This window comes from Mauremys reevesii, linkage group 20 (genome assembly GCF_016161935.1).
Source record: "Mauremys reevesii isolate NIE-2019 linkage group 20, ASM1616193v1, whole genome shotgun sequence".
In the NCBI taxonomy this organism is placed as follows: Eukaryota; Metazoa; Chordata; order Testudines; family Geoemydidae; genus Mauremys; species Mauremys reevesii.
In genome coordinates, this window is record NC_052642.1 from 20,454,527 (window position 1) to 20,475,404 (window position 20,878).

Consider the following 20,878-nt stretch of genomic DNA (forward strand, 5'->3'; position numbering starts at 1 on the left):
GCAGGGAAGGCCTCGGGGTTTAAACACGAGCCTCCACGCACACAGTGAACCGAGTGCATCCACCCTGGATGGAAAGGTGCAGTCGATGCTGCTGCACTGGACTCTGGCTGCAGCTGTGTTGACTCTGATGGTCACACTGCTAAGCCACCCCCTACGGCTTTGTGCCAGTTCTTGACTTTTGGAATTTCACTCTGCTTGGATGGGCAAACAAGGCTGGTCAGTTTCATTCTCTGGCTCCTGTGGCCTAGAACAAACCTAATGGGTGTTGGGAGAAGAGGAGCACAGATTGGGGAGCTGTCCAAGGAGCGCCAGGGAACGAGAGCATAGTTTGCATTAAACACTGTACAGAACACAAAACGACAACAACAAAACGTCTGGTGATGAACTCTTCCCTCCCCCTCTTCTCTGCTTAACACAAGTCCTGCTGCCGAGGCCTGAACTAACCGACTGCTGCCCAGTCAAACTTTTCACTGCAAATTTTAAACTCAGACAAGTAAAAGGAGCAAAGAGAGGCATCTCCAGGCTGGAATCTCACTCCCCTGCCACATGCTCTCAATGCTGGAAAGTTAAAGCAGCTGGGAATGTCACCTTGCATGTTGTTCCTCTGCAGCGCCGCTTTTAAACAGCTAACAAGACCCCAAACTAGCTAGAAACAGCTCAGCAGGCTGACCAGGGGAGATGCTGCAGATACAGCTCCAGGTGGGGGCTTCAAAGCGCCAAGCCCTGTACCTGACAGACGGAGTTAGACAGTCACAGCTCATTTCCTGAGAGTGACAGCACCACCACAGCATCCAGGGAACAACCTGCAGATCTCAAACAGCACATGCTGGAGGAGGCAGGCTGGTGCTGCTGATCAAAGCAGGCGTGGGACTCACGCTCGCTCTTGCGTGGGCCAGTTTGCACCCGAGCATGAAATGGAATAAGACCCCCACCTCAGCCCCCCTTGTTAGCAATGAAACATTAACGCACGCAACTCTGCTGCTTGCAGAGAACAATATAATCCGGCCAGCTCTCACTCACACACACACGCACAGCCCTACCTCAGGGCAGAGGGCACTGGCTCGCTGCCTCCCCCTTTCATATTGATGGCTCATTCAATATGCCTGGCCAATTCAATTCGATCCACTTTTCATTTTCTGGCAGCTGCAGAGCATTCACCATTCTGGTCTGAGTTGCTCACTAAGTTTAAAATTACACTCATTAACTTGTTCCGATATTGCCTACAAGGCCAAAGCCAGACACAGCCACGGGTGGCTTGGAGCGACAGAAAATCCACACCTACAATTCCGAGGCGTCTTATCAATACCCAGAGAGAGATGCACGGCAGAGGGGTTCTTCCACTGCCTGAGATAGACACGTGACAGCTGCCTACTCCTGCACTGACACACAGGCTTCTGCAGGAGGCATGCTCGTTCGCAGAAAATTACTGGCCTGATCCTGAGCATTTCCACTGAAGTCAGCGGGAGTTGCAGGCTCAGGCCATAGAGCGGCAGGAAGCACTGCAGGGAAAATGGAGTTTGGGCTCCTGGATTTGAATCTTATCTCTGCTACCATTAGCTGTATGACCTTGGGCAAGTCATTTAACTTCATGCTCACCTAATGCTTGAGGCCAGGCTTGTAGAGTGGTCTGAGATCTACAAATGAGAAGCACCATAAATTATTCTTATTAATATTTACCAATTTGCATTACAGTAGCACCTAGAAGGACCCAACTGAGATCGGGGCCTCACTAGCCTAGGTGCTGCACAAGCCTATAGGGAGAGACAGTCCCTGCCGCAAAGAGCTGCCAGTCTACCCTAAATAGACACAGCAGCCAAGGATGGGGGGTTGAGGGGTGATGTGTTACTATCCCCGTGTGACAGGTGGGGAGCTGAGGCACAGAGAGACTGAGTGGGATTTCCAAAAACACTCCAAGTTGGTCTAACTCTGAGTGCATTTGAAAACTCTGGCTCTAAGTGACTCGCCCAGAATCACCCAGCAGCGAGTCGGCAGCAGGGCTGGAACGGAGCCATGACAGCCAGAATCCCAGCCAGCAACTCAGCCAGAGGTAGCTATGGTTGTATTTGTGGCAGTAGCATTTCACAGACTGATAGACTCCAAGGCCAGAAGGGATCACTGTGATCACCGCGTCTGACCCCCTGTATGGCACAGGCCAGAGAACCAACTCCCCCAGGATAATCCCTAGAGCAGATCGGTTAGAAAAACGTCCCATCTTGATTTAACAATGGAGAATCCACCACCACCCTTGGTAAGTTGTTCCAATGGTTAATTATCCTCACTGTCAAAAATCTACACTTTATTTTCAGTCGTATTTTGGTCCCCTTCAGATAAGATTCCTCTTGGGGACAGGCTGATCCCTAAAGATCGCAAAGCACTATTTGCAAAAATAAGGCACCAATAGATTGTTTACGCCTCAGAACAGAGACCACCTCTGTTTGCACAGTGGCTCGAGCAATGGAGTCCTGGCCCATGATGCGGCCCCTAAGCACGACCACTGTACAAATAATAAAACAACAACATTGGTGAGGTATACTCCCATTTCAGCTCTGGTACATTACATTCTGCCTAGCTCAATCCTCTTGCCGTTTCATTTGGGTGAAGGATTCTGCTTCACTTCCTGTGGCAAACTGGTGCTGTCCCGCACCTCAGTGGTCCCTGTATCTCAGCTGGTGTTTGAAGAGATCCTGGTGTACAATTTATACTGCAGTTTATAGGGTGCCATATAAATTCCTATTTCTTAAAGTTTCCTTGGCTCCGAGTGGAAAGAAATAATAAATATTGAGGGAAAAATCCATCTGTATCCAGAGCACTTTAATTTTTGTGTATAAGATAAGTTATCATGTGGGTTTTATTAGAATTTTAGAGCCCAGGAGCAGAAATGGCCACATTAATTTTAATTAAAGAATTCATGCATTCGCCCTTGAAAACTTTCCCAGCCGCCAACGTGCAGCTCCGGGTCGTTGATCTCCGGGTATTTTTTCTTATGGAAACTATTTAATTTGCTCGCATCTGGGTGCTAGTGTTTCCTGTGTGCCTTAATCAAGAGCAATGACAACACATTTATTCCAGCAGGTACAGGCAGTGGCTGAACTGGAGACGGGAGCTGTTCCTGGGTGGCATTGCAGGTGCTTCTAGACAAGCTGACATATCAGTCTGTTCCTTTATCCTTTGCTTTCAGGGTAGAGCAACAAGACTTGTGGCATGTTACAGGTGAAAGACAGCATAGGCTAGCAGACAAAGCACTGGACTAGGTCCTGGGTTCTATTCCCAGCACTGCCACCGACCCATTGTGTGACCTTGGGAAAGTCACTTAACCTCACCATGTGTCTGCTTCCTGACACACCCTCTTGTCTTGTCTATTTAAACTGTAAACTCTGGGGCAGGACTGCCTCTTACTATATGTATGCACAGCACCTAGCACAATGGGGCCCCAGTCTCTGTGCGGGTCTCTAGCCACTACGGTAATAGAAACAAACAATTTATGGGCCCAATCCTGCAGCCCGGCCCCCTGAAGTGAATGGAACTCCTCACCTGAGTAGGGATTGGGTTCTACATTTCCAAAGTGCTTTAAGAACATAAACACACTGTTCATAATTTTTTGCATCACACTAGTGCTGAGCAGCCCTGATTTAGATCAGGGCCCCGTTGTGCTGAACACATAGAAATAAAAAATGGTTCCTGACCCAGAGAGCTCACAGTCCCCATATCATCGCCAAGTCCCATCATGGATGCTGGGAACCTGACTTCCCTTTGCACTCAGTGTCTGTAAGCTCCTTGGGGCTGGCACTGCTGTGTGTATGTCGGTCTCTGTAAGCTCCTTGGGGCTGGCACTGCTGTGTGTATGTCAGTCTCTGTAAGCTCCTTGGGGCTGGCACTGCTGTGTGTATGTCGGTCTCTGTAAGCTCCTTGGGGCTGGCACTGCTGTGTGTATGTCGGTCTCTGTAAGCTCCTTGGGGATGGCACTGGTGTCTGTCTGTCTGCCTGTCTTCCAGGAGTTACCACAATTCAGGTAACTAACAATAAACAGGGTAGCCTGTGTCAAGCTGTCCTGCAGACTCAAGAGCGTGAGTACCAACCTCAGGGTACACTGCTAAGACCAGGGCACAACCCCCAAATGGGCTGAGTTCTATACTTAGATTTCATCAACCAAGTATCGAGAGTATATTCCTCAGGCACCATAATAGCCAAACCATGGAGTCACAGACAGCCCCCCTGAATACCCGCATCTGTCCCTTCACCTAGGCAAGACTGTCTTTGTGAGAGACAGGCTCTTACACCATGAATCACAGCAATATTCTGGTTATATCCAGTCCCGAAGGACCAGTCACTCACCCCGGGTCAATTGGACTTTAGATCTCACACCAAAGACAATGCTAGTAGCCAATCACATAATAAACTATCTACTGATTTATTCGTGGGAAAAGGAAGTAAGAGAATTATTTACAAGGTTAAGGCAGGTAAATGCACACACCCAAATGAGTTCAAGTCTTAAGTTTCCAAAGGTAATAGAAGCAAGCTCTAGATGTCGTTTAGGGCTAAACACAAGCTAAGCAATTGAGGATCCCTTGCTTATGCCTAGAAACCCCTTGCCCTCAGAGTCGAACAACAATGAGATCCAGTTCCTCCTTGTTCCCTCTTATGCTCTGAGCGGCAAACTCAGCTGATGGGAGGAATTAACTTGCAAGATTTATCTTCATGTGTGTGTGGAGGAGGGAGCGGGGTGGAGTAACAAGGAAGTCTTTTGTCCTCTTCAATGTTCCAGTCTAGTCTGTCTGGCATTGATAGGCCTTCCTTGTCAGGCAGGACACACCACCTTTGGTTGGGGACCAGCATTTCACACGAGTTAATGTCTCTCTCCTGTCTGGTGGCTTACAATGCAAGTGCTCAAATATGGGCTATAGATGTCGTGAGTGAGACTGACGCAGGCAGCAGCTCACAAGCATTCAATGAAGTCTAAACGCTGAACACATTCTTATAGTTCTATTTTAACAATACCAGCACACAGCTGAGCCAGTCTGGTGCCAGCTCTGTAACCGTCAGTGTTCAACTGAGGCCTGGGGACCTTGGCAATGAGCTGCCACCTAGTCTGCCAGCCTCACAGCCTGACCCCCCACTGTACAGAGGCAGACTCCGAAAGGGCCAGGTTAATGACCCACCGTCAGAGATGCTGAGCATCCACAAGTCCCAGCAAATCAGAGGCAGCTGCAGGTTTGAAAGTCAGGAGACAAGAACCCAATGCAGCTGCCTTTGAAGTGAACAGAAAAATTCCCATTGGCTTCAGTGAGCTTTGGATGGGACCCTCCAAGGTCTGAGTGAGTCACTGGCACAGAGGGATGAAGCTCAGGTTTCCTGTTGCTGGCGCTAGGCTGGAACGTTGTCCCACTGAGGTGCAGAAGTAGCGATGTGTGTGCATGGCTTCGGGCACCCAGGCAGTGTAGCTGCAACACGTGACGGGCGCTTTTACTGCGGCTCACTGCCTCTCCAGTGCTGCCTTCGGCTGAAATTCAAGGCCTGGGAAGGCAACTGCTGTTTGGATGAGGAATCAGTGAGGCAGAGGCAGGGTATTTCCTCTGTGTGACTTGTGAACATGCTCTGATGACACAAGCTCCTGTTTCCCGGAATGGTACTGGGAAAAGACCTGCCTGCAGACAGCTCCCTTGTGCCGGCGGCTCAGGCCAGGCGCCTTTCTGCCTGTTCCTCGCTCTGCTCCAAGGATCCACTCAGGCATGGCCCCTCAACAGAGGGCAGCCTACGACAACAGGAGTCTGTCTGTCAGTGTAGGAGCACCGGCCTGCGGACAGAAGCCCTCTCCAGATCACACAGCTGTGTCTACACTGGGGGATTTGCCGTCCTAGCCGTGTCGGTCGGGTTTTTCCACAGCCCTGATTGATGTGGCTAGGCAATGCCACTTTGAAGTGTAGATCATCAAGCAACAGACACTCAGCAACAGGCACACTCTGTTGCTCACCACTCACATGCCAACTGGGTCCCAGCCCCCTCGTTTGAAATCCGGTAAACCCCATTAGCTGTACACTCCCCTCTGGGCCATGTGGCCGGGCGAGGTGGCTCTGGGTGTTGGCCCTTTCCTTCGGAGTTGAGTGCTTCAGGCACCTGTTCACTTTAACAATGTCTGCAACCCACTTTGGTTCCAAGACACCTGCCATTAACACCGGGCTTTCATCCCACAGCTTGGCTGCATTGCAGCCCATGCAGACTGTCTGTGAAGCGCATGCACAAAATCCTGACAACGTGGCTGGGTTTCTCGCTCCACCCCAGGCATCCTACCTGGGCTGCCAATGCACGTGGACCTCCCTCCGGTTTCAGAGCACGCTCTCACTCTGTGTGTAGGCGAAGAGGGATGTGAGCCCTCCCTGTGCATCAAGATGAGAACAGACTCCCGCGTTTCCAAGTCGTGGGGATGGCTGATGTGATAAGGCTGTCACATTTATTTTAATTACAGTGGCTCAGTGTTGTTTTCCGTGAGGAACTGGGGCCAAAGCCAACATAATTGGAGTAATTTAAATGTTACGACTAGTGCTTCCATGCATGCAGGATACATTTTTTTTCTGTACAGGGAAGAACAATTTAAAAAAAAAAGTGACCGGTCTAAATGATCAAGGCAGCAAGCATGCTAATAAATGTGTATGCTAACAATTCCACAGCCTGTATTAGCAGCTAATGAAATCACCAGAGATTGATTTAACATACTGGAGTCTATGCTCCACTCCGTGCTGGGGAGCAAATTATTAGCAGAATCCAGCACAAACCCAGCAGGGGACAGATTCCCCACACCTCACCCCCTCTACGGTTTCCCATTAAAATAAACTTGAATTTGGATAGAATTTTTCGAGGTTAATGCCAAGGAAAGGACCTCAAGGGAACCCCAAAGAAAATCCCCACGTTAACAAGGGCTACTTTGCTCCCGGGGAGGGAGAACCCTCTTAGAAGAGCAAAGCAAAGCACCCACAAGTGTGGACACAGCTCCAAAACATTGCAACTCGCTGGGCTTGGGGAGGGAGAAGATGGGGACCTTCTGGTGTGACAATGGATCCAGGGGACAGCTCACCTCCAAGGGCTGCATGTGCAGAAGTAGCACCTCCAAGGATGCTGTCCTAGAACATGCCTCCGGGTGCTAGCAGGTGGGGCAGAAGCCCCGCCCCCCAGCCCCGCCCTATGCCAGGCTAGCTCCAGCCCCTATCTTCCCACGCCCACTAGGATTGCTCAATCTCTGACATTCTGATCAGCTTTGCCTGCATGTGGCTCCTTGCACCTTCCGCTTCCATCCAAGGTACTTATCTGTCCCCCATCACTATGGCATCTTGGCACCTCACAATGTTTAATGGATTTATCCACTCAACGCCTCGTGAGGCAGGGCTCTTACCCCCATTGTACAGATGGGAACCGAGGCACAGACAGGCTAAGTGACTTGCCCAAGGCCACACAGGAAGTCCGTGGCAGAGCAGGGAATTGAACCCAGCTCTCCCAAGTCTTAGGCCTGTTCCCTAACCACTGGGCCGTCCTTCCCTTGAGCCTAGGCATGTACGTAGAGACAACGTAAGCCACCAAGGCGCGTGTCTCAGTCCCTCTTTGCTCCTTTCTGGGACAGCAGGCAGGGAGAACAGAATCGGCTCTCCTTGATGCAATACAGAATCACGGCCTGCCAGGATGTTATTCCCCCTACAACAGCCGGGGGCGTCATTTCAATTGCAAGATGAAAAGTCACATCTAACTAGGGGCTATGCAGGCAGTCTGTGGCTGCTTTAATGGGCCACGGGGTCCTACGGTCCTTCTTTTAACCCTCCCCTTCTTCCTGTGGTAATTGGCTGCTGCTGCCATTAAGCAGGAGCCCAGTAAGCTTCCCAGACCTCTCTCATTCTTTGCCCGGCAGCAAATTAACAGAGTAACTTAATTACCATGTACTTTCTTTAAGCAATTATTATAGCTGACCTCTTGCAAAAGCGCACTTCCCTCAGCCGCTGAGTAAAAAAAGAAAGCACAGCCAGAAGCTACCAAGCCCGTAAAGAATAAGGGTAGGAGCTGCCTAGCGCAGGGGTTCTCCAACTTCATTGCACCGTGACCCCCTTCTGACAACAAAAATCACTACACGACCCAGGGAAGGGGGACTGAAGACTGAGCCTCTCAGCCCTGGGCGGGTGGGGGCTGTAACCCAAGCCCCTCAGCCCTGGGCAGTGGGGCTCGGACGTTTGGCAAGTCTAACACCGGCCCTGGCAACCCCATTAAAATGGGCACGACCCACTGTGGGGTCCCAACCCACAGACTGAGAACCGCTGGCCGACTGTGTATGGATGGAAACAGAATTGCTCAGCTGTCTGTCACAGGCTCTGCACTGCTCGCAGCTAGTGGGGGATCTCCTTGCGCTCAAGCGACGGGGACTAACTTTGGATCTGCCCTGGGATTCCGAGTGGCCAGGGTGTGCAGAGGAGCGATACCTGGGATGAAAGCCGGGATTTGTTACATATCTAACCTTGCTGGGGGTTGGTTTGTTTATTTCATCCTCTGAAGAATTAATGTGGCAGAGACTGCAGTAATTAGTCTCAGTTTGCAGAGCACTTTGGAGCTGCAAAGCCCTGTACAAATGCTAACTTTTACCGGTTACTACTATCCAGGGGAGGCTGGTCCTCACTCCAGAGGCTAGCGCTAAGCTCCCAAACACAGCAGCCTCCCAGCTAGGGGACCCAGAGATATGAGAGACAGAAGAGAGCCATTTGGGATCCCTAAGCCTCCTGCTGTCAGCACAGAGCCGTTCCCTGCTGCAGCCCAGCTGGGCCATCTGTCACCAGCTGGAATTGTTGGCACATTCTCTGCAGTGGCCTGCGAATCACCTCCCCCAGTGCTCCAGATACACCCACATCTGAACCTAGCAGGGGCCAGTGCAGAGTGGGAAGAGGGCAGCTAGGGCATGCAAGTCTCATGCCTTTGGGTACCTCGCTCCTCTCTGAAAATCCCAGCCTGGATACTTCGTACCCTACTGACACCTTGGGAATGGCGAGGTCTAGGGCATCCTCCCCAATACATCCCAGCTGGTGCATCCAGCACTCGCAGGAGGCAGCGTTATCAGTCAGTCCCTAACTGTGAACACGCATGTAGAACAGGGGACAAACTCCACCGGGGCAGAGAAATCCAACCCCACACCCTGCTGTCCCCCATCACTCTCCCGTGCTGAGCCCGGCCCCGGACGAGAAAAGCACAGGGGTTTATGTAGGCGACTCTCTAACTTTAATCACAGCTGTGGATGGGGTAAGGCGAAGGGGAGGGAAAGGTGCATCCAACTGTGGTGCCCCCACCCAGCCATCCCCAAGCAGGGATGGGTGGGATATTTTACAGGCAATTCTAGCGGTGTAATCTCCGGCTCCTTTCCATTTCATGCCGCATGCTGGAGATCAATGCAGAGACCCTTTCACCTTTCATCTCAATCCAGCTGCATTAGCACCATTTCCAAAAGCCTTTCATCTCCACACAATCCAATGAAACCCCCTCCCACAGAGGCCAATTCATTTGAATCGTAAGGCATCAGAGATTGCTCGGAGGAGGAAAGACACACACCACCACCCACACTCAATACACAACTGAGCCAAGCTAGTTTCAGTGCTAGAAATCCAGAAGCAGCCATTACCGAAAGGAGGAGATGTAGCTATTTCCAACCTCAGATCTTCTCAGGAGAGATTCAGAGTAGGACTGTTTATGTGAAAACCAGAGACACAAAGTGGGTGAGGAGATACCTTTTATTGGACCAACTTCTGTTGGTGAGAGGGGCAAACTTTCAAGCTTACACAGACCTGAAGAAGAGCTGTGTGTGGTTCGAAAGCTTGTCTCTCACCAACAGAAGCTGGTCCAATAAAAGATATTAGCTCACCCACCCCTTGTCTCTCTAATATCCTGGGACCAACACGGCTACACCATCACTGCATGAATCTGTGTCAAAACTAGTATTTACCTCTGACGAGCTAAAGAGTCTATGTAAATCTCAACTTCCTAGTGGGTTCATAAGAGGTAATGCTCTCTCTGGTCCTTGGACCTGACCTGCCTTTGACTGTGTTGTTTCAGAAGTTCCACTAACGTTTCTTTACAATGTTTTTCTAAACCAAAACCCTGCTACACCTCTGACATTCATGAGAGATTTTCAGACACTCCTGCTGCAGGCACACAGAATGCAGGTCACAATCCATCTTCTGACTTCAGGATCAAGTGAACATCAGTGTTCATCACCCTTTGAAGAAAATATTGACCAAGCCTCAGTCAATAACGACCTCTCAGGTCAACATATCTTCATAACCACAACTCAGTGCCTGCTTATTACAGATGGGCAATGTAGCCACAGAGAACATAGGAATGGCCAGACTGGATTAGAACCCAGGTCCATCTAGTCCAGTGCCCTATCTCAGACAGAGGCCAGCACCAGATGCTGGTTAGAGGTTTACACTGCTCCTGACGCTAGAATCCTCAGCTGTGGAGAGTGATTTCTCAGATAATAGTGCAGCTTCTCGAACAGCGACAATACCTTCCCAGAAGCAGAGTCCTTAAAAGAGCTCTAAGTAAGAAAAACAGACAAGGCGGCAGGAAAACACTAAAGTGTACTTGACAATGGATATCTACCAGGGTGGTCAGTGGGACTAGTCACCTGACGCATACAGCGTGCTTGACAAGAATCACTCTGAGCTGAGGCAGCCCCCCGAGATATCTAAAGAGCAAACTGACTCCAGCAGCCTGGCACAGAGAGCGACAGTCATGCAACTCCGGGCTGCTTGCCTTGTTCCCTTTCTTCTATTGGAATACCCAGGTCATTTGTGACTAAAATAAAATTATTCTGAGCCAAGAGCCAGGCTGGCTGCTTCCTCTCCTGCCTGACCATGCTGCCAGAGAGGGCTCTTATTAAATTGTCTTCAAACGCTGGGGCAGGAGAAATGTGATTTCATTTAGCAATAGATCAAGTTTTATTAAACTTTAATGAAGTCTGCACAAGTCCAGCTCCTAATGTCTTGCTTTGGAGAGACCTTCGCCACCCAGGCTACCTCACTTATACCAGTGTGAATCCAGAGTAAACCCACTGCCGTTAATGAAGTTACCCCATTTGAACAGAGACTGCAGATTGCCTTAAACTAATTCCTTTTCATCCAGCTAATACAAGGAGTCTGCTGACGGCACGTCTTTCCAGCTATAAACTCCGATGAGTAACGAACAAATGGCTCACTTCAAAGTGCAGGCGCTGAAGCAACGGGCCTTGCTGCTTAACCCACAGTGATCAGTGCTTTCCAAACCAGGGTTTGCCCCCAGTATTATCACAGTGCAGTTAAACTGCTTTGCAAGTGTGAGTTGCAGCAAGTCATGAAGTAGAGGTAAAGCAGATGAGTGCTGCCAAGGATCCTGTCGGGGAGGACACTGGGACAGGAGCAATGTTACACATTGCCTCAGGCTCTCACACCTTAGAGGGCATGGGCTGCTGGGGAAACAAGGTAGGGGGAATGTCTTTAGGACACCAGGCCTTCACAGCCAGACCCACAGGACCGGCTTGCACCCAAGCTGAGAAGTCTATCAGTTTCCTTTCTGCTTATGGTTTTGCATTTTTGTACCAGAGCTTCCAGGAAAAGCCCTTACTGACAGTGATTAAGTTTTTCCTTCTGCTGAGCCATGAATTCACCTTCTTGCATTCCAAGAATTCTTTGGGGAGTGAGTTGAGGGTTTCCTCTCGGGGTCTGGAGTTCAGAGTGAGTTTAGTGTTGGACACTGCCAACTATACCCCAAATATGTTCCAACCCTGCTGACGATTCTCCATAAATTAGATATCTCCAGCTACACGGCTCTCTTAACAGCAAACAGACAGAGGTGCTGGCTGATTGCACATAATGGCAATAATTTGCTTACAGAGTTTCAGTGATGCTCAGAGAATTTTCGTCTCCATGCTAAATCTATAAATGCCTTTCCCGCACTGGCAGTTAATGAATCATGTCTTCATTACTTTGCAGAGACCACTCTGAGCTTCAGGAGAGAAGCCAGTGGAACGATAAACACTCACTGCATGTGGAGCACCATGTTCCCTTGCCGCATCTTAAACAGGGATGGTTTCAAAACTGATGGATGTTTACTTGCATCAGCTTAAGGCCAAGGGTCCACGCTTCACGCTGTGAAAGCTGAATGCTCCCAACAGAGGCTGTGCACGCTTGCTTATATCCGGATGTCTTGGGCTGATGGCACGTGGTCTGCAGTAGGTTTTACAATGGTCCCAGCCCCCTGTTGAGCAGGCAGCCTGCAGAAGTGCGTGACAGAAGCAATCTTGCAAGAGAGCAAGTACAGAGATAAAATGGCAAGGAGTAGGGAGAGGGCAAAGCGGGCACAGGAAGGAAAGTGAGCCCCTTTGGGTAGGAAAGAAACAGGTCAAACCTGTGCGCTCTCAGCTTTAAACAAAGAATTTTGGATCCAGTGGAGGGAAGGAAGGGACTGAGGCTGAACATGGGATGCTTTGTTCTGTTATTGTGTGTCCACAGACACCGGGCGAGAGGATGGGAGCAAGGGCTACTGGCAGGCTGTCACAACTGGTCCTAGGTTGTATACAATTCTGGCCCCAGCAAGACCCGTGTCAATGCTGTGAAAGGATGCGGTGTTGGAACATCTCTTAAGCTGCACAATGTTAGCACACCTCAGACCTCAATGCAGACCAATTCTGGGCTCTGCCAGACTCCCTGTGTGACTGTAGTTGAGTTACTTTACTGCTCTGTGCCTCAGTATAACAGGCATAATGACACCTCCTTTGTCCTGTCTACTTAGCAAGCACAGGCCAGGGCAGAGACTGTTTCTTACTCTGTGTAAGACAGGATGGGAAAGGGAACTAGAAGTGCAGGGAAGGAAGCATTTAACAGTGAGAGTGCTTTCAGCTTTCTTAGTACAAATATACGTTAGATAATAGAAGATACCCGTTGGGATGGAGGCAGGAGGCCCACAACACTAAGCACAGTGCAAGCATATAACAAATCATAATCCCGTTTAAATTCACTGCCCATCCAGCCATCGCGTTCGGTGCCAAAACCCAATTATACCTGACCAATCAAGAACCCCATCCAGTCCTCAGCCTGTCCCTTTCTCAAATGCCCAAGGATAGTTAACACCTCATCCACCAGTAAAATGCAGCCAGCTCTTTATTCTGCAGAAGGTTGGCAAATCCAAGCTCTGACAGTCATAGTGTGAGGCAAAAAACCCTTTAGAAAACAGAAATTCTATATGTCAAGTTTTTGAGTTTGAGAACCTTCAACTAATCCCCAAGAGGCTGAAAACAGACAGACAGGAGGCCCTCTTTCCTTGTGTTGCAAATGCTGAATGATCCCAAACCATTAAAGCTATTTAAACTCAAGACCCACTACAGCTGAATTCTCACCCTGAGCAACTCGCCAGGATGGACATAGCCAGAAAACAGGTGGAGAGAGTCAGCCACCCACAGGCAAGCCATCTCACATTGCTACAGACCAGGTACACTCTGCACCCGAGCAGAAGGGATCGTGTTGGCTGACAGCTAGGGCAACCTAGGCTTTTGTAAAAGACAGGGAGGCAGGGTGGGGATGAGGGTGGGGAATTCCCTCTGGGTTCCAAGAGAATTAAAGCTATTCCTCAGAAGTGCTGCAGAGTCAATTCCCTCCAAGGATGCAGTTATTAGCCCATCAGTAAGAAACGGGTTAATAAGATAGCAGAGGCTGCGATGGAAACGGACACAGATGTAACAGGATGAGGTCCTATTGACATTCTTATCTGGATACAGCCATCTATCGAGGGGTATCAGGAGAGTTTGTACCTTGGAATAGAGGCTAACGGTTTCACAGGGGACATATTACGTCTACAAGAAAGCTCCAATGCCAGTAGAAACAGGATCTTTAATTCACATCAGCAACCACAATCCCTTTGACTTGCCTCAGTGCACCTGAGTTGTTTGCAGGTTGGGATGTGGATGTTAAGTGTGCTAATGTCATCTTCTCTGCCTATCAAGTCTTTTTAAACATGCTATGCTAGAAGTGTATGAGTCTTGTATTTCACTGCAGCGAGAGTGTCAGATCTGTTTGCAACTTATTCATAGTGAGAGTCACATCTTATAGATGGTGCCTCTCATGGACACATCCCTTCCCAGCTGCAGTCCCTCAGTGTCCCTGTCCCAACTTCAGCAGGGGCTTAAATGGAGAAGTAGGTGTTCAGATTATGCCTAGCTGTCCTTTAAGGACAGAAACAAGGAGGAAGAGCCAGTGTCAGGTGACCAGCCAATACACTGGGAACAATTATACAGACTTGCCTTGTGAAGCACTTTGGGATCTGTGTGTGATAGAACACACAAACCAATGTAAAAATATTTCCATTGATAATAATCAACATTTACAGATAGACAAAGTAAGAAAAATGCTGCTTGAGAACTTATTCGAGTTTGATTTAAGGATATTTACTTTGTATATTTTGACATGTGATGTTAACAGTTTGTGTTTTAACAGCTATAAAGCTTTAACTTTTTGATTCTCAACATCTACTCTCAATAAATAATTTTTGGACCCTCCATTGTCTGAACCTACCCATAATTTCCTGCAATTGTGAAAATTTAAATAGCTAAAAATAAAAAAAATGTTTACAAACCATAATTTTGCACAACTGTGGAAATTTAAAATAAATAAAAATGGAAAACATGCTTAAAAATAAACATCAATATTATCTGTCAAAATTATATAAAAAAAATTGAAATCTGCCAAGCCTATGTACAGACGCAGTCTATGCCTGTTGCATCAGTGCAATCTGTTAGACACTTTGGTCCCAGTCCCGTTAAGGCTTACACTTGATGGTCTCATTGACTTCAATGAGATTACTCACAGCGTGTCAAGCTAAGCATGTGAATAAGTCTTACCAGGGTCAGAGCCTTTGGGCTGCAAGCCGCTCTAGACACAGTGACATCTTTTATGTGCCTCATCACTGCAAAAAACACCAACATGCTAGGTCAATTTAAAAGCCTAGCTGAGACAAAGTGTACGTCTGCCCTCAAGTTAGCTAGCTGAGGTCAACCCCAGGACGGCTAGAGAGAGGGACACAGAGTTGGCCATGACAAGCTAAAGTTAGTGTCTTGTCACCACTAGGATTTTACACCAGTTTGATTCTGCAATCCTGATGGAAAAAACACAGCCCTTTTCTTCCGGTGGAGATATAGCCGCAGATGGGCCCCAGACCCCAACACTGCAGCTTCGGGGTGTTCTCTCCAGATGTGCATGATCTCTCACTGGTTATGTACACAGTGTGATGGTAACGATGACAAAGCTTGGTTACTAGAGACTGCCTCGGCTCCAGTCAATAATCCCCAGGCCCCCAGAGCTTTGGTTTCCCCTGCCTGAATATTACATAGGCGTATAGAACCAAAGGGCTTGATTCTCATCAACATCAAGGTCACTGTACAGCACGCTAAGGTAGGAGCCCTAATTGGGTGTAAACATAATTTATGCCCCCTGTAAAGCCCCTCTTCATTGCCAGAGTAGCATAAGCAGCCTTAAGGTGAATCAAGCCCATAGATTTTTATGGCCGGAAGAGACCATCTAGTCAGATCTCCTGCATAAAAACAGATCAGAGAATTTCGCCCATGATCCGTTCATCCAGTCCATAGCTCGTAGCGGACCTGAAGTGTGTCTTTTAGAGAGACACCCAGTCTCGGTTTAAAGATGGAGAATCTATCACATCCCTTAATAATTTTGTCCAAAGCTTAACTAACCTCATTGTTAAAAATCGGCACCTTAATTCCAGGCTGAATTTGTCTAACTCCAACCCCCAGCCATTGGATCTCACTGTGCCTTTGCCTGTTAACATATGAGACACTAGGACAACAGCACCAAGGGGAAAATATTGGTGTTTTAATTTTCAAACTTGTTAGAAACAAGAAATAATGTTTTGGGTTTTTTGGTCTCTGTTTATCTTGGCTAGTTATAACATGCCGGCGCTATGGCATCTAGTGAAAAGATGATTATGGAAGTGGAGAGGTCAGTTTTCTGCTCAGCAAGTGAGTATCTCTGAAGTCTCAGGTAATACACACTTCTCCAAGAGACCTTCCTCCCTTTGCTCTATGACACATGCACTGATAAAATGCAGGGCACTAGTTTAAATTAAACATTATGACTCACATCTTCTGAGCAGCTGACAATTCATTGGGGGGAGGGATAGCTCAGTGGTTTGAGCATTGGCCTGCTAAACCCAGGGTTGTGAGTTCAATCCTTGTGGGGGCCACTTAGGGATCTGGGACAAAAATCAGTACTTGGTCCTGCTAGTGTAAGGCAGGGGCTGGACTCAATGACCTTTCAGGATCCCTTCCAGTTCTAGGAGACAGGTATATCTCCATTCATTTATTTATTTTATATTAACTTTTCAGTTACAGCTGTGGCATGAAAACACAACTCTTCCCCCACTCAACAAAACATCTTCCAAACCCTTCTGTTGTTTTCAATGTATTCATTCAGAAGAGGAAAATGTTTCAAAGAATCAAAGGGCTTTGTTAGAAAAATGAATTTGGGCTGGTGCTGATCTCCAGGATCTGGAAAGTTTATTTCATTTAAGGACAGGATGCATGTTAACAGAAGCTGGCTACTTCTACTTGAGAGACCCTTCATATTAAACTTCATTAAGTTGTGCACGACCCTACTGCTTCACACTGTGTATGACAGTCTTGCTCCTTTCCATTACAGGCTCCCTCTCCCCAAATCAGAGGTGACAATTGCTTAGGATGTGTCTCATCCACATAGACCCCCGCTCGCTCTCCCACGCTCCTTGCATGAAACAAGGAGTTTGGCAATTTTTACTTTAGTTTCCTGAGGTTACATTCACTAGCATCCCCCCCTCGCCCTTTGGGCTCAAATCCTACCTGAGGTTAAAAGGAAAAATCTCAGTCCACATTTGTCCATCTCAGAATGAGCAGCACACCAAAGTCCGGCAGCCTCTGTGCACCAGCAGAGCTCAGGACTGGAGGAGCAGATGGCACTGCCTGTTAGGCTGGAGACACGCTGGCAGAGTTGAGTAGGGCACATGGGGATGGTGGAGCAGAGCAGGGTTATGTTGCAGGTCAGGGACTGCAGCCCTACCAAGCTGTTCGGGACTCAGGGGTACAGGCATTGACTGGGGAGTGTTTGAGGCGAAGGTAGTAAGGATGCACTGCAGGCGTGAGCCAAGCTGTGCTGGCAGAGGGGCTGGGTCCCGTCTGTGTGACAATCAATGGTAGCTGCTAATTGTCTCAAGTTCATTTACAAAATATAATTTAAAAAATTAGAAATAATGGTTTGGGGCTTGACCCTGACCCCATTGAAGAGGAGGGGAATCCTCTCACTACTGTGAATGGCACAGGAGCCAGTGTCCACGCCTTCAATGAAGGGGCTTTGAATCAGGCCTTTCGAGAGCCTCAGTTACGAGGTGTTAGGTGAAGTCCGAAATGGCTGTCTTATTTTGGAGGGTTGATTCATTAATACTAGTGTCCGTGTCCTTATCGCTAGGGGAGTAAATACACGCTCCATGCCCCAGCGGCCTGCTGCAGAACATCCCTGTCCTACTATACTTGCCACACATCTGTCAGCTGGACTGGAGCCATCTGCAAGTGGTGAGTTTCTCCTGTTAGCCCCATGCGCTGTTCTTAAAAAAGGGTTATAATCCCCCCTGGTGGTTACACTCCCCCGGCCCTTGGTCCATGGGAAGTGATCAGACTGATGAGCAAGCAAGTGGCGAGAGTTGGCTCATTACGGGATACTCCCCCTGCGAGCAAGACGCTCCCATTCCTCATCCTTTGGAAAGTGACAGAAGGGGAGAGGGGGGAAACACAGGCCTGGTTAAGGAAGGTTTCTCTGCGGCGACATCGCTACAGGTGCAGCAATTCCGTTCAGTTCCAGGTTCTCAGGAGCAAGGCCCCAGCCCGAACACAATACTCAAAAGCACTTCAAAAATAGTGAGCCAACCAGCCCAGAGCAGCGATCAACCCTGGGCATTCCCGGGGCTGGTCACCTGGTGTACGAGCGTCGTGCAAGTCCTACAATGACTCACTGTCTTGCAAAAGCCGGCCCTGGCTGGATACTGCAGGATTAGTAGCTTTCAGCACACTGGCTGCACCAGTCTGCAGCACTGTCCAAATGGTTAGAGCACATGACTGGACTCCCTGGGATCTGTTCTTGCTCTGCAACTGACTTTCTGCATAGCCTTGAAAGAGTCACCTAATTTCTCTGTGCCTTTGGTTCCAGGCCTGAATTTTACTTCCCTATCATCCCAGGTTGGTGCATGGGTTAACCGTTAGCAAAGCACTGTGGCCCTGATCCAAAGCCCACTGAATTCAATGAACAGGAATGGGATCCGGCCCTTCAAAGTCCTCAGTGCTAAGGCAGCACATGCAGTAGAAGTGTTATTTTAGGGGACTGATTCATTAATAACCCCCCCCCCCCAAGGGAATTTGCTAGGCTGTTTCCTCATGTTATTTCTCTTGCGGATACTCACACTGGCTTGTGGAGCACATCCTCAAAGCATCCTTGTTCTCTTTTAATGTCGCCTCTTCCTGTGACTCAGTCCGTTAAAGCAGAGCCACCCCCGAAGCGCTGCTGAATTTTGACGCTCTGAGCTGACAATGACCTGTACTTCCCTGGTGCCCAGCCTTCAGCAAGCGGCAATGTTCCTCTGCCACCCTGGAGACACAATGTCTCTGCTGCATTGGGGGCGAAGTGTGGGGGACAGTAATCCGGTACAGCCCTTTGCAGGGGTGCCCCTACCCTGATCACCTGGGGGCATGTCAGAGCCAGGTTAGCCATGTCTCTACAGAGCCTCACTCGTGAGGTGGGAGCATGTGGGAGGGAAAGCATGAGGCGAACAGCCCCTGCTCTCCCCCTCGAGGGTCTGGAGCGACAATCCAGGCAGCATTAATGCCTCCATGAAGGAAGCATCTTCACGCCCTGCACTGCTGCATTAGACCAAGGCATGATCCAGTCCATCAATGTTTGAAGCCGAGTGTGGAGTCCGCCAGCCCACGGAGGACTTGGGTTGGGAGGGGAGGAAGATTTTTGGCTCCTGTTCCATTTCTGCTCTGCTGAGTCACACAGCTTCCCAAATGGCAGGGAGGTGGGGACTGGCGGCAGCTTTGATTGCGTCCATTATTTTTACATTAAAGAGACTCCAACATCAATTTCCCTGCCAGGCGGCAAATTTCAGCACCAAAGAGGCATCTGGCAAGCAATCTCCTCTCAAACCAAGGGGGCGTCGCTCAAGCGCTTTCAACTTGTTACAGCTGCCTTTCAATGAAGCTGGGTTGATTAGAACGAGCGTATCCGCCGTCCTTGCTGCTTTGAAGCACGCTGTTACCAATGGAGCAGCGGGCATTTTTCATTAAATTATGGTCATACAAAGAACTGAAATGAGGAAATATTCAGCAAGTGCTACTTTCACATTAGATTTGCACACATGCACACCCTATATGTGGTGTGGCTGTGTGTAAGCTGCAGTGTCTTATTTTGCATGCTGAGTTTCTATTATGCATTTGTCTGCTAGCAGAGCACAGAGGCCCCACTGGGATCCCAATGCACTAGGTGCTGTACGTACACAGAGTAAGAGACAGTCTCTGCCCTGACCGGCTTTCTAAGTAGACATGACAAAGGAGATGTCTTTATGCCTGTTATACTGAGGCACAGGAAGGTAAAAGTAATAACAGTCATGCAGGGAGTCTATGACAGAGCCCAAAATTGAATCCAGCTCTCCCAAGACCCCATCCAGTGCCTTAACCACACACACGGCTGTGCTTCCTCTTCACGGAAAAGGCAAATGATTTTTCACACCTATGGCCTGAGGATGCAGATTACACCATCGCTGCATGCCGAGGTGCAAAATTTCACAACCTTACACCTGTTCACCTTATTTAACATCCTCCAAGAAAACTCAATCTGTGGAGGGGGAAAAAAAGGAAAATTTCCACTTTGTAGCAAATCTGTGAGAAGTCTGATCTCATCTGCAGCTTGACAATAAGATAATTAACTAAAGAAAAATGGCTTTGACTGTGAATTTCCCACTCAAAAGGCAGTAGAAAAGGAATGAGCAGGTTGGGAAATACTCTTAATGAAAATGAGGACTACTTGAATTTTATATATTGGCTCCACCATGGACATGATAAACAGGATCATTGTGATGGAAAACTTCACTCTGCCATGTTAATGTGTTGGCCACCAAAAACAGTGAATGTTTCCATGTGAAATTTTGCTAAATTAATTCAGCGAGGCACGTCAGCACATGCTTAACTTTAAGCAGGTGCATAAGTCCCATTGACTTCAAAAGGATTTTAAACTTACGCTTAAAGTTAAGCACGTGCTTAAGTTTTGTCTTGAATAATGAGTGCTTTCGTGAATGGGTGCCTAGATGAATAAATAAATGTTGGCACCAGCTGCAGACTAGTGTCATGGCAGGAGGGATGCAAAGAGTGGGGCACCAGACCAAATCTCAGGCCAGACGAAAAGACTGCTCACTGCTCAATCCCGGTACGAAGAGCTGTGGCTGCAAAAAGCAGTGCTGCCCTGCTGATTTCAGGGACTGCAATTCTTTAATTCCCTTCCTTGAGCCTCTTCCAGAAAACAAACAAAGTGCCGCTAGTCAAACTTTCCCAGTTTTTGTTCACAAAATCTTCAGACACAGACGGCTGAGAATCTAAGCCTGTTTAAACCAGGGTACATTCATTCAGAGGTTTAGGTTATCTTTGTGGCTCTGGTCGCCATAGTAACATATCAAGAATGCAATTCCTCCTACCATCCCATGCAATAAAATGCTAATCCATCAGCCCAACTGCTGGTGCAGAGATGCAGAGAAGACCTCTTAAAGCGCATGCAGGGGGGAAGGAAGGGGGATGCTGGTGAGCGTTCCTAAA

At 48.5% G+C, this 20,878-nt stretch overlaps 1 protein-coding gene across 2 annotated transcripts in view; it reads right to left on the reverse strand.

The window, feature by feature from the left end:
- Positions 1-20,878, reverse strand: part of DOC2B (double C2 domain beta) — a 159,779-nt gene that overhangs the window by 25,202 nt on the left and 113,699 nt on the right. The gene's annotated exons all lie outside the window — the stretch shown is intronic.